Here is a 14817-nt window from a genome sequence, read left to right as displayed (position 1 = left end):
GAGCTGTGGACACAAGACAGGGTATGCTGTGAGATGTGGGCTGTTGGCGAGAGCTGTGGACACAAGACAGGGTATGCCGTGAGATGTGGGCTGTTGGAGTTTCCAGGGTATTGGGGGCTAAGTGAGGAGTGGCCCCGAGACAAGTTTTCTCCAGGCAAAAGTGCTTCCAGCTAGGACTCTGCTTAGTTGCACATATCCTGGCAATGCCCTGCTTTGCTCATAAACGATGAGGTTGTGGCTTCTGTGACTGCCCTGATGCTGACTGGTTGCCATCTCAATCTGGATTATTCTTGTATGAATGTTCCTTTCATGCCTTATGCTGGTCTAAGAGACAGTGCTCCTTCCCCAGAGAGTCCATCCTCAAAGACCAGTAAGGAGAGGGGGCGGGGTGTGTCGTAGCATCCTTTAGGACCAGTTGTGTTTTGTCATGCATCCGGTGTACAAGAACCAGACCACATTGCAAAGGGAACCTTTCAGAACCTTTTCAGATTCTTGCGCAGGACCACGCCCACTGTGTCACCTGGCTTGGCTCCACCTCTGCCTAGCCAGCTGTTCTATCTAGTAACCTCTTCTTCTCGGGGACCCTGGTGGCCATGGGTGTTCTCAATGACAGAGCCCCAGAAAAAAGGCACCTCTTTGTACACAATCACTTGACCCTTTGGGGAGTTGACACAGAAAGTAGTTTTCAGGTAGAGGGGGAATAAAGTATACGACTTTATTAGTTGTGGAATAAAGTTCCATTGTTACGACAGACCCAACTACTACGCCACTGAGTTTTGCCTCCTGCATCCTCCTCATGTGATGATCTTACATTATTTGATTCCATTTCTTTTCCTTCCCATGCTTATCTTCCATCCACAAATACATGGCACCTGCTTGCCCACCTGTGATTCATGAGACCACTGGCCGCCTCGTCTAGTTAATCTTTACGTATGCAAGACAGGTCATTATCATTAATAGCTATCCAGAGGTCAAACTCAAGGTTCGGGAAGGCAAGATACTTTTGAGTCTCAGAAAGTGACGGAGGTAGGATTTGAATCCCAGATTCTTCATTACCCCAAATCATGACCTTTTACATGGCTGTGTCTGGCTGACGGCTCTGTGGACATTTGTACCTGGGTCTCTTTAGTTTCTTCTCGCCCTGTTCTTGCTTTGGTTCTTCCAAAGCAGCCTCGTTCTCCTCAAGACTGGAGCCAGCTGGACATCACTGGGTTTGTGTCTTCTGTATATGACCTCCTTGATTGTCTGCTCAAGGAATGAAGCCATGTGGAGAATAAAAATGTCCTCTTAAAGGGGAGGGGAAGGGGGAATCCATTGACCCATCTTGGCCCCTCACATTGTTCTGGAAACAGTGCCTTTCACCTTTAGCAGGTTCAGACTGCCAGGCATGACAGCTGCAGTTACCTGTGAGAGAAATTGGAAATAATTTGTTTCCAGAGAGGGAGTGCAGCCTAGTGGGCTACAGGTCCCTGAGGATGTCCCATCCTAGGATGGTGCAAGGCAACCTGGATTTCTTCTAAAGCACAGATGAAATCCCACCACTTCCAAAGGCTGTACTATCGACCACTCGAACACGGCTGTGTGACTTGACCACGGGACGTGCTCCTGAGTAAGGGCAGGTTGGGGGTGTGAAGGAAAAGCCTTACCTTGCGCTTACATCCCGTGGTTTCACAAATGTATGCATTTGAAAGCTCCTAGCGAGACAGATGGCATGAACTCCAACTGAAGATCCCTTTGGGCTTCTGACATTTGTTTTCTTTCGAGTGTTTAGAGGAAAATGACACCTTCAAAAAGTGACGCCATTTGTTCTGAGAGCTGCAAAACCATACTGCACCGAACAGAAAGATTTGCGCTCTGCTGGACATGAGCTAAATTTCAACTGCATTTTTATTGCTTTGGCCTAGGGTCCTGCTGTGACAGGTGCATTGCTCTGTTAGGGATGATGTCAAGGATGGAGCCATGGGGGTGTGTGATGTAGAAATTCTGCTTTCTTTCTCTCTGTGATATTAGATAAGGGGCTGGAGGTGACTTCTTTCTCTCTGGAGGCCAATGCTTTATGATTGCTGAGGAGGAAAGAGCGCCTGTTCGGTGGTGCTCCAGCCCCCCCAACTCGGCCTTCATTCTCTTCAACAGTCATTAATGAAGGGTCCTCAATGTAATCTCAGCCTCTGCCTCCATGTTTGGAGCCCCCACTTTGTGTCCCTCCAACCTTGACCCCTCCCCATGAAAGGTCAACACCACTCCCAGAGGCTATTTAAACTGCTCCCGAGAAAATAAACACGCGGTTTTCCCTCTTCCTCCCTGGTGGTGGTCGCGTTGGCAGTCCTGTTGGCGGCTTCCCATTTCTCCTCGGGGCCACCTGGGAGCGCAGGTGTCTAATTAAACCTGGATATCTTTTAATTTGGTCTGATTTGGTTTGATTGGGATTATTTTGCGCCGGTGGAGTGACTCGGTTAGGGAATGTTCCTAACACCTCACACGCAGGAACTAAGTTAGGGTTCTGTGCCCTGATATGGTATAAATGGGGCATGGACACTTTGTGGAGTGGGAGGAGCTGAGACATCAGAAGAATGGGGTAGATAGGATATGGCTTGAGGTGACTGGACAAAAGATACATTAAAAGTCTTCTCAGACAGGTGCTGGATACACCGGAACTCCGTGATCTTGGGCATTGTGTTCCACAAAACCTGCATTTTGTTCTCGAGGGCCTACTTGGCCTTTACTATTCTGGCCACTTGTACTTCCTAGAGCCACCTCCTGCTACTGTCTGAGACGCACACACACACACACACACACACACACACACACACACACACACACACAGTCATTGTGATGGTGCTTGTCGAGTTAGGCGAGGCTGAGAGTTGAAGAAAGTCTTACCCAAAGGCCTGTTAGGACTAAGAGATACCAGAAACAAAGTTGAGGCCACATTGGAGGGGTTATGCATTCCTGTATACTTCCCAGGTTCTCAGAGTCTGGAGGGAGATGGAGGGACGAGGTTTCCATGTGGAAAGTTCCCTTCCCACTGGACCCTGCTCTTTCTTCATAGTCAGTGATAGGGTATTATTGATCTTCTTAGCTATTTAAAAATCTTTAAAATAGTAGTTATGTAGATGATCACCCACTTAGTTTGCTTTCTGAGTGAAAGGTAGGCATTAGTCTGCCACCATGCATTATTAGGGTTGCTGTGAAAATTCAGTCTATCAGTGCACGGAGAACACTCAGAATATTAGGTTAGACTCTTTGATATGGTCAGCATTCAACTTCCATGTATCCTCATTGTATCTGGTCAGTAGTAGACACTCAGTGTATGTCTGCTGTCTTTGGGTGGAAATGATGTCCCTTATTCAGTGGGCACGCTAGGGTCTCAACTTCCTGCTGAAGAATACACCTCTGTAATGCCATCTTTGTCCTGTAAGTGTTTATTTGAACATTCTGACCATGAGCATCATGCCTCCGATGAATCGTGGTTTCTGGATATGGGAGAATCCACATCTCTTCCCCACCATGCTCAGTCTGTGGGCTCACGTTCCCATCGTCAAGCCCTGTTAGGTTACTTGTCTTCTAGCTGATGTAAAACACTCTCCACGAAGCAAACCTGAAGGAAGAAGACTGACTGACTGACTTTGGCTCACAGTTCAAGAGTAGCCCATCATCATAATGAACTATGGTGACAGCTTGCCAGCTGCTCACAGTTCATCCTTAGTCAGGAATAGGATGCTGGTGCTCACCCTTCTTTCTCCTTTTTTTGTGCTGTCTAGAACCCCAGTGTTGTGTGGTATTTTGACTGTGCTCTGACAAATAAAACTTGCTTGGAGTCAGAGAGCCGACCAGCCACCAGTTGCTTCCTACCGCTACTGAAGTTCCATGATGCTCTTACTACTTCCTGTTTCCTCTCTGTCTCCAGTTCTCCAAACCTCTATGGTCAGCTAGTGGCGAGCTCCAACCTCTAGCTCCAAACACAATCAAAACCTCCCACATCAGTAACACAATCAAAATATCAGACAACACTCCAGTCCGTGGGGTAGCATGGCCAATATTCAGGGAGAGTTTGCTCACCTCATTTAACCTAAAAGAGATAATCCTTCACAGGTGTGCCCAGAGGCTCATCTTTTCAGTGATTTTAGATCCTGTCAGGTTGGCAGTCAGTACTAAGCATTGCAAGTTCCCAGCCTGGTCCTGAACTTGGGTCTTTTTCCAAAGATCATCCTACCATGATGTGTTCCGTGGGGCCTTTTGCCTATGGACCCATATGTGGGGTCAGAGTCATGACTCCCTTGCCACAGTCATCCCAAGCCCTAGTCTCCTCCCAGCCTGGTAGACTTTCAGTTGGAGTGTAGTCCTGCCTTTCCCAGTTCATTCCTGAACACACCAGTGTGCCTTTTATGCCCCACCCCCAACCACTTGTGAGGTATTGTTTTTCTGCTTTGTGTTTGGAAGGGAATCTTAAATTGCAGGGCTTATCTAAACTTAACCCGGGTCTGTTTGCCTGGGACAAAGGAAAGAAATCAGTGCAGTTCGGTGCTGGCGAGCTCACAGCTGCCTCTCATTAACATATCATCTCATTTGCATTTTTGATCCGGCCCCGGAAACTGCTGCTACTACGACTCCCCTTTGACCTGTGATGGCCTCCTGAGGCTGGGAGGGGGGCAGGGTGTGCAGCCACCCATTCTACAGCTGTTGAACTAAACCCAGCGAGAGCTCAGGGCTTTCCTGTGAGTGATAGTTCCGGCGTAACTATGAAATCTCCATCTACCATAGAGCTGACTCATCCTGGCGGCTGGCGTGTTTGTCATTTCAGGTACCCGAGCCTACAGCTTCAGCATCTTTCAGGAGAAAGCAAAGTCCATAGTTCTGTGTCAGTCCTGCTCTGAAGCTGAGCATCGGCTCTTACCCATTGAAATAGTGGCTGTTCTGAAACTGTTAAGTCTGTTTGTGAGATTTTTATGAGGCACCATTTTAACTCAGATTATCATCCTATCTCGGGCCTTTCTTCTAAGAAAGACTAGAATGCGCTAGGTGGGGCTTGGGGATTGGGGCCTGGGCATGCTCTCTAGGCCACATGGAGATGGTGAGATGACAAAGGTGACTCCATTTCTGCATTTGAGAAAGTAGTGCTTGATGTTGGTATCAGTGCTCATCTTAGCATGGGGTCTGACTCCTTGTAGGCCTTCAGGAATACTGCATTAAAGGACAGATTTCTCGAGCTTCCAGAATCATCTCATGGGATGAATTTCAACCCAGCTCTTCTCTGTGTTTGAACTTTTGTGAGGCTCTGCCTGTGCTAGCTGTAAAAATGGAGTGTGTTAAGTCTAATGCAAATCAGGAAGCAGTGTTGTAGTGAGTGGTAGAGACGCTTTCCTTGTTTGGCCTAAGGATGATCAAGTTATAGTGACCTGTGCAAGATCTAAACTAAGGTGTCTCTGTCCTACTGTTGACATCATGGATCTGATCGTTCAACACTTGGCTGTCCTGTGCAGTTTAATAGTCCCCACCCCGCTTTTCCTACTTCATACCAGCAGCTCCACAAAACCCAACCCTAGTTTTGACAACTCAACATGATTCCAGACATCAACTGTTCCCTAGTGGGAAGTGGAGAGTGCAAAGTCTCTTTATTTATTGGAGACAGTGGGTTTGCAGATCTTGTGTCTCTTTAAACCTAGTAGTGCTGGCATAGACCCATCTAGAGAGCTTTGTGTCTAAGGACAAGTTGACACGTAACTTGGTGTATTACTTTTCCCCTTGCTGTTACTAAAGGAACCTTTTATTGTGACTCACTGTTTGATGGGTACAATTTATCATGGCGTGAGAGCAGTTGTAGTTCTGGCATCAGGAGTTTGACGTGGCTGGTTGCATGGCATCATAGTCAAGAATCAGAGACAGGTGAATGCTGGTTCTCATCTGGAGTCCTCATTTTTTCCCCCCTTTTTTAAAACTCAATACTAGACCCCAGTCCATGGGATGCTGCTGGTCAGGTTCATGGGGTTGGGATTTCATGCTTTAGATTTCTTTCTGTAAACGCCCTCACAGAACACCTAGAAGTCACCTACAAAGAGGACCCAAAATTTAGTCAAGTTAACAATGAAGATTAACCCCCATGCTTGGTCATGGAACATTTTCAGTGTTGGAAGCGAAGTTCATGCCTGTTGTATAAGAGGAACATACTTCTGTTTTCCTGATTGTGTGACCTTGAACATTTACTCAGCTTCCGGGATGGAAAGTCATCCCGTGTTCTCAGAGCTCAGACTTACATGTGACAGCAAAACAAGGCGGTGAAATATTTCGTTTTCTATCGGTGCTCTAGAAAATGCTGGCAGTCTCTTTATGACTGACACAAACATCTTCAGGAAAAGGGCTCTCAGTTCTTGTGTGAGGTTCAGCTGATGTTTTCTGTGTAGCCGTAGAGAAGAGATTCAGGTCCTGAGATCTGCGTCTGCATAAAACCAGCTTGGTTCAGGGCCTGAGCTCTGACTGTGGTTTCTATATCTACCACTTGCTAGCCAGCCTGAGACCTTGCCTGGCTTTCACCATCTCAGTCTGTTCAGCTATAAAATGAGGCCTAATAAGCATGCTAACATCACACAGTTAAACAGTTAGGGATTCAGAGGGAGCAAAAGGTCTCTCTGGGGCTTGTGCATTGGTCCTCCTTGATTCTAATCTAATAGCTGTTTCAATTGTATAGTTCTATTCTGGAGGTTCAGACATTTAGGGGAAACACAGTCAGCTTGTTCCTCTGTCCCCAGTGCTATGGAAAAACGATATTGGCAGTAGGAATGGTGGTCACAGGGACAGCTGGATGTCTCATTGGTAACAGTCAACCGGGTCCCTTTGAAGTGGTTTTAAGACCAATTTGGTAACTTGATTTGGAAAGTGGTATTGATGACTGTGAGGGCCCGGGCTGCCCATTAGCTGCTGTCTGGGTTGGCAAATTGGTTTAAATGGAATGAACGCGGTTTTCTTCCTCCCCAGGGCTCATGGCTAAGGGCCAGGCTCTTTGTCAGGGAAAAAAATCTCCTGGGCAAAAAGACAAGTGAAAAGGTTCCCTGGAGCCTGCTGCTGTTTTTCATACGTGAATTCTGCTCTCCTCTGTGGGCAAGGCCAGGAGCTGATAACACTGGACAATGAGCTGGCCTGGGTGGGTGGGTGAGGGGCAAAGTAGTTCAAAGGGAATGGACAGTGACCAATGCTAGCCACTGCTGTTCCAAGGACTGCTTATCTGTTGCCTCCTGATGAATGACGTTATGCTTGATGACACCCTGGTTTCTTTTTCATTTCTTGTGTTTCTATACCAGCCAGTGTTACTGGGGTGAACTTTCCGGTGTTCCTATTGGAGGCAAGTGTTTAAGCTTCTTGGGGGTTTACACGGGGGGGGGGGGCAGCAACACTGCTGCCTATGAGTCTGCTGAATATTTTCTATTACCCACGATGTCAAGCTGTTTCCAGAACAGTCCTCCCAGTTTGTACCCCTGCTCACTGGGTGCGGAGCCCCATTTCCCACATTATCGCACACCTCTGTTGGGTCACCAGCTTGCCAGTTTGATGGGTCAGGTGCACATCTGCTTGGTTTTCTTAATTGCCAGCGGTTAGGTGTCCTGTGTGTGGGCACTCGGTATGTGTGAGGAAAGAGCGCAGAGGCAGCTTGTCTACTCATGGCCTTGCTGCCCCCACCTGCACATCACTATTCACTATACTTGCCAAGCGATTATTAGGTACCACTCATTCTAATGATTATATTGGGTACTTGCTATAGGTGACATGTGCCTGGTGCCAGGGATATAGAGAGTAGCACGTAAACATGGCTCTGTCGTGGTGGGTATAGAGGCAAAGGGGAACCGTATTAAGTATTTTTTAAATTTATTTTTATTTTATGTGTATTGATGTTTTGCCAAGGGTGTCGGGTCCCCTGGAACTGGAATAACAGGCAGTTGTGAGGTGCCACGTGGATGCTGAGAGGTGAACCCAGGGCCTCCGGAAGGACAATCAATGTTCTTAACCATTAGCCATTTCTCCAGCACCAGAATTAAGTATTTGTAAGTGGAAGAAGCTAATGCTTAGAAAACATCTTCTGGGGGCTGGAGAGATGGCTCAGAGGTTAAGAGCATTGCCTGCTCTTCCAAAGGTCCTGAGTTCAATTCCCAGCAACCACATGGTGGCTCACAACCATCTGTAATGAGGTCTGGTGCCCTCTTCTGGCCTGCAGGCACACACAGACAGAAGATTGTATACATAATAAATAAATAAATATTTAAAAAAAAAAAAGAAAACCTCTTCTGTTCTCCTGAATGGTTTTAAGTAGCCTTGCCACACAGCACAGAAAGGAAACCATGGTCTTGTCCCTCATCTCTCTAGGAGAAAGTGGTGTTTCCCAAGGAGAGGAGTACAGAGAAACAGGGGAAAGATCAGGGCAATGCTTTTTAAGAATGAAGAAAAGAGCTCTTGGTTGGTAAGGGCTCACTGTGTGCTCGACCCCCTGGGAAGAGCTCAGCCTACAGCCAGGCCACAGTGAACCTCCGGAGCTCACAAGGCAAACCTCGGTTCCCTTGATTCTTTAGTGGTCACTATGTCAACCGCTCAGCTTCTGTATGGAAGAGCTGGGCAGAACCGCGCTGCAAGAGCAGCGGGTTCCCAGCCCTGTGTGAACACCACGTGGTGTAACCGACCTCCACAGGCATAGAGGCTTTGAATGGAATGCCGAAGGAAAGGAGCTGGAGTGGTTAACTGACACATTTTCCGTGTTTCCTCATCCCTCGTAGAGAGCCGAGTTCTGTCACCATGGACGCTGACAGTGGCATGTTCCTTCCCGTGGCAAGCAGTCAGTCCTGAGGTGGAAGAATTACCTGTGAGATCTGGCTTGTAAACAGCACAGGTGAGATGGAGTTGTTTCAAGATGGGGGAGACCGACTCTTGGTCTTATGAGCCTGTTGGTCTCTCTGAGGAGACACATAGACAGACCTGTCCCACAGTGGGAATGTGGCTCTGGCTGGACCAAAGTCAAGGTTTTTTCAGAAACACTGGCAAGGTAATATTTATATCTATCAGGAAAGTTTTGGGAGAAGGTGATGGTTGCTCCCTCCAGTCTAGTCTAATCGTGACCCTTAGAGTGTATAATGACGTCCTAGCCTTCCATCTCAGAATATGACTGTGGTCCCAAACAGGGTCTTTTGAAGAGGTGATTTTTTTTCAGCGAGGCCTCAAGCGTGGGTCCTCAGCCTGTGTGAGAAGAGGATATTGAGACACACATGCCTTCCACAGAAGATAAACCTGAGGCATTTGAGAGAGACGGCCGCAGCCCAGGCAAGGGAAGAGGTCTCAGGTGAAGTGGACCTGGCTGAGTCCTGGTCTTGTGTAGATTGGTAACTTGAGAGCTATGAGGAAGTGACTTTCCCAGCCTGCGATAATTTGTCGCTTCTGTTCTCTGAGAAAACGACAGTGACAGAGCGAGTCATTTTGCCTTTGTAGCCGTCTTTTGGTCTCAGGTATAAAAAGGGGCCTTGGACTGTCTGCCTCAGGCTGTGGGAGCTTGAAGAGCTCCCAGTAACTGCTTAGGACCTTACCACAGGCCAGGCCCTCTTTGAAACCCTTTTGGAAGCTGAACACAGGACATCTTTTTGTGGGCCTTTTTGGGAGGAGATGCTTCCATTCCCCCTTACAGCTGAGTGAGGGGACCCCAGAACCCTTGACTGTCTTACCTGATGGTGCTCAGCCAGGAAGGGGTTCAGCAGCTTAAGAACTATTATGTTGTTCTTTGGAGCCACTATGCCCAACCCCTCCCCAGTACCTAGATTATAGGACACACACTGAAGACAGATTACCAGAGACAAGACAAGATTCTGTATGTTCTATTTGCTGCACTGTAGACATCAGAAGCTGTGTGTGTGTGTGTGTGTGTGTGTGCCCGCGCGCGCGCACACGCGAGCGCACGTGCCTGTGAGCGTGTGCATGCGCGTGCTCACTCCAGCCCTCCTGTGCTCTCGCTGCTCCATCAGACCCCTTTGCTTCTGTTCTCTCTCCTCAGACCTCATCTTCATTGACACTGGCTTTCATCCCAGAACTCAGCCTGGCATGCAGACCTGCCCTGTAATCTTCACACCTCACAGGGCTAAATCAACAGGGGGTGGCTTTTGGGAAATGACTTGTCCCTATGAATCTGTCCTTTCCTCCCCAGCTCCCTCTAATCTTTCTTTCCATGTGCAGTTTCCAGGGCCCCGGCCGGCATTCTCCGCCTCTTTTTTTAAAGAAGCACCTCTCATCGTTGACCAGTGTCCGACTCCAGGGAAGGGAGGGCGGCAGCGCTAGCCCTGGACTCACACAGAACTTACGGGAAAATGCATCACCCTGAGCGTGGGCCTGCCAAGGCACCCACCCAAGCCAGCCCTGCCCGGGTTGGATGCACTGACCGCCTTAGTCACTGGCCAGAGACACTGTGCTTGCTGGAGCCTTAGTCCACCCCACCTCTCTGATGGCTGAGTTCCTGGAAAAGCTTTACGCCATGGGACGTGGGTTTTTTCCCTCCTGCCATATAAGTGGAGCTCTCATCTGCTGGGCTCTTATTCAGTGTCAGGGATTGTATTGAACCTTTCAGACACGGCTTGTGCATGTGCGTGAACACACATGCATGCATGTGCCCATATGGGCACCCGTTTGCACGCGGAGGTTGGAGGTCTGTGTTGAGTATCTTCTGCAATCTTTCTTTCTTTTTTAAAGATTTATTCTTCAGACCTTTGATTCCAGCACTTGGGTGGCCGAGGCAAATGGATCTGTTTTATGTTCAAGGTCAGCCTTGTCTACATAGGGAGTTCCACAAAGACCTTGTCTCAAAATAAATAAATAAGTAAATAAATAAATAAATAAAATAAAAAGCCACAAACAAAAAAAAATCCCTAAAACTCAAAGATCTGTTTTTAATATTTTTAATTTTGTTTATGTATTTTGTCTGTGTGTATGAGTGCAGGTACCCACAGAAGCCAGAGACTTTGGATCCCCTGGGGCTAGAGTTCTAGGCGATCCTGGTGGCTGACCTACCTGGGGTCGACTAAAAGGGCAGTGAGTTCTCTGGACAGCTGAGTCAGTTCTCTATCCATAAGCCCCTCCCTCGCCACTCTTCATCTTTTAGAAAAGAGTATCTTGCTGAACCTGGCTGCTCCTGTCTCTATCCTTCAGCCCAGACATTATAAGCATAGACTGCCATGTCTGGCTTTTTATGTGTGTGCTGGACATTCAAACTCTCAGGTCTTCATGCTTGCCTAGAAAAAAACACTTTACAAACAGAACCATCTCTTCAACAAGCCCAGCTTTTTATCGGGATGCTCCTACGAATCTGATCTGGTCTCCTAACTAATTGGGATGCCAGCTCTCAGCTTGGAAGCATGAGGACTCACAGGAGAAAGTACCTGGGGTAACTGAGTCAACCCAGGGTGGCACGCTGTCCTTGTTGGCTCCTTGCACACAGGGGAAGACTAAGACCCGGCTCATGAGTGCACTCAACAATAGACTTTGTAGCCACAAAGCTATGCTATTGTGCCTTCTGGGGAAGCTAAGCAGGGCTTCCTAGTGAGGCTAAACTTTGAGCCTTAGACTCCAGCCTGTGAGCTCCTGTTACCTCCACGCTGGCTGTCTCCGCTGATAAAGCCTGGAGTGAGCTCCAGGGGACAGATTGGGGTCACCATGCATGCACAGGGAATTTACTTAAGGAGCCCGGCAGAAAGGAACTGCTGGCCGCAGGAGGCGGAGGTGACGGGGGATAGTCGCTCAGGATGAGAGGGCTGGAGATGGATCAGGAAAAGACAGACATCAATCAGCCAATGGGAGCCCGCCCTGGGAGACCTCCTTCTAGTTATCATCACAGCTCTTTGTCTACAAGCCGTCAGGACTTCACCCTGGCTTTCTAGTCCCTCTCCCTATACACGGGCACAGGGGAGCAACATTTTGAGGGGCTGTGGAGCCAGGATGGTTCCCGCCCACTCAACACTTAAACAGCGACTATAGTACCCCCAAAGACATGATCTCACTCCATTGAGCAATGGCTTGGGAATCTAAGCCCCGCTAGGCTGAAGGAGGAACTAGGACTTCCTGAGGATGAGGAAGTATCAACCAAGAATGGTTCTACTCTACCGTGTGTTCCTTCTACCCTGTCATGCGTTCTGAAATCCCACAGGTCTCCCTTCACAGAGATTTTCACAAGGGCGTCCATGTCATTCCGAAACCTGGTAGTCACCTCAGGGGTAGACCCCGAGAACCCTGGGTAGGAAACCCGGAGTAGGCCCAGTGCCTGGAGCTCATGCAGGCCTTAGATTGGTTGGGGGAAAAAAAAAAAAAAAAAAAGATGTCACTCCAGGTGTGACTGGCACATAATGGATAGCAGGGAACCCCAGCGTGGTCTGGAGGTGGGAACTGAATGCATATTCTCAGAAGGGCACTTCAAAAGGCATTGAGCAAGAATTTGGGTATAGCTCAGTGGGAGAGCACTTACCTAGCACCCAGGAGGCCCCAGGTTCAATCCCCAGTACTGAAACAAAACTAATGAAATAGAAAGCATTTAATAGAGGAACTCAATGACAACAGCACCCACCCTGCCCTTAGCTGTCACTTCCCTCTGCTATGCATGACCCTGCCTTGCCTTTTTTCTTGGCCAAGGGCTCTCTAGAGGAATACTGTTTACCCATCACTAATCTGGGCTACACAACCTGGAAATGGTTGGACTGGGGGGTAAGCCCAAAGTGTCCCTTCTTCTTATTTTGCACTGTTCCTTAGGGAAACAAAAAAGGATCCATTTAGTGTTGCTGTAGCAAATTTATTATTATTATTATTGTTGTTGTTGTTGTTGTTGTTTGTTTATTTATCTTTAAGGAAGGCAGCATTTCCACCTGTGCTGCCTGGCTTGGGAGGGAGCTCAGATAAAAAACAGATTGTGGCACATGCTGCGCAAGCAGCTCAGACAAAGCAGCCCAGCCTCAGTGTGCCCAGGGAGGCCGCAAGACTGCAGTTTCCCTGTCTCAGCAGAGAGGCAGGAACCTGTTAACCTGTCTCAGGCACTAAGAAAAAGATCGCAGTGAGATCACGTCTACTGAAGCCCGCTGAGTTCCTGCAGCTCCTGTGCCGGGTTTCCTTATTGCTTACTCATCAAAATCATCAACAGGGCTCAGAACTGCTTTCTTCCCCTCTTCCGGTTCCTGGGTTCCTTAAGCGTGTCAGTTGGTGCTCCCTTTGCAGTTTGAAAAATGAAGTGGTTAATCTAAACATTCTGTCTCAGAGTGAACTGGCACACCGTAGAAGCTTATTTGGGCTGTGTCTCTATCGAGACTGTGCCCTTCTGATGGTAGGTAGGCCACTGAAGCTCAGGCTTGAGGAACCCAGAGAGGTCACGTGACTGTGTGCGGTCAGTTGTCTTTGCCTCCAAGTCAGGCCTTTTAGTAATCAGACTTGCAATTTCTAGATTATTCTGTTCAGTAGCAGAGCAGGAAATCTGCATTTCCTCAATGAGTGAAGGGAAGGTCTGCCCAAAAATTGGCCTTGTGAGGTCTTTAAGACTCAACATTAATTTTTTTTAATGCAAAAATCCCCAACCAGGCCACTTCTGGTTTTTTTTTTTTTTTTTTTTGAATTTTGAATTTTGACAGTCTGTGCACAGACCCAGTGGGAGGCCACCACACCACAGAGAGGTGAAACTGCTCTATAAAAACCTCCGCAGCACTGTTTGCAGGGAGTGGGTGGACATGCCACCTGTGACCAGAACACAGTCCCGAATCTTCCATTACACTTCCAGAAACCTAGCCCTTTATATGCTTGGCTGGGAGATGAACGGAAGAACAGATAAGGACAGCTGACACTGACAGACCAGGGCCTATGCGCCAACCACTTCTCTGGAAACTATTCTAGTGCTGTATCTCTGCAGGGTCAGCGGCTCAGCCCTAATGTCTCCCCAACTCTCTCCTCCCCTTTCCAGTAGGAAGTTGAAGCTCAAACTCGGAGCTGTAGACCTGGGACTGAAACCTAAAGCTCTTGAGTTGAGAGGCTTTGACCTTCCCTTTGTCTGACTTGAATAAAAATAAAACAAACAAACAAAAAACCCAAAAAGAATTCTAGGTACACACCTTTAATTCCAGCACTCAGTAGGCAGAGGCAGGTGGACTTCTATGAGTATGAGGCCAGCCTGGTCTACATAAAAGTCTAGACCAATCAGGGCTACATGGTGAAACCCTTTCTCAAAAGCAAATAAATAAATTGCTTGATTAATTAACAAACGTTCTGTCATAAGCCCATATCTACATGAACTTCTAAATGTCCTCTCTCTTTTCTAGATTGGGATTTATACTTTGGCCAGAAGGGTCAAAAGCTGCTGGACACATATCTTCTCCTTCCTGTAGATTTCTGACAGTTGGAGATGCATGTAGAAATAGGCAAGGTTTGTCAAGAAGGTTGCCTGCAAAACAAAGCCTGAAATTATAACGGCCTTGAATACGCTTAGGGGCTGGCAGCAAGACCACTGATGCATGCAGCATGAAAACAAAGCAGAAAACAGGGCATTCACTATGTCTCTGCAAGGGCTGGAAGACTTGCTTTACGGTCATGCTGACCCTCTGTTGCCTTCCTCGTGGGCTTTAGAATCTTTTCTGAGACTCATTCCTGGGAGTGTGAGGAGCCAGGTAATGCCCAGATTCGAATCATCTGAGGGTTTGCTGAAACAGTATGTAATTATGCCTGGAGCTGGCTCAGGCTTCACACCCAATCTGCCTGATCTTCTTCCTCTTCCTCTCCTCCCTCTTTCTTCCCTTTCACTTCCTCTCCCTTCATCCTTCCTTCTTTCCATTTTTCCTCCCT

The 14817-nt window shown here is 47.9% G+C and overlaps 1 long non-coding RNA gene across 3 annotated transcripts in view; it reads left to right on the top strand.

The window, feature by feature from the left end:
* Positions 1-14817, top strand: part of LOC113456736 — a 209562-nt gene that overhangs the window by 99125 nt on the left and 95620 nt on the right. For all 3 annotated transcript variants that reach the window (XR_003377482.1, XR_003377481.1, XR_003377480.1), the window contains one exon: positions 8754-8866. This is a non-coding gene — a long non-coding RNA (uncharacterized LOC113456736). The remainder of the gene's footprint in view (positions 1-8753; positions 8867-14817) is intronic.

Source organism: Microtus ochrogaster, chromosome 15 (genome assembly GCF_000317375.1).
Source record: "Microtus ochrogaster isolate Prairie Vole_2 chromosome 15, MicOch1.0, whole genome shotgun sequence".
Lineage (NCBI taxonomy): Eukaryota > Metazoa > Chordata > Mammalia > Rodentia > Cricetidae > Microtus > Microtus ochrogaster.
This window is presented reverse-complemented; position numbering and strand designations above follow the sequence as displayed.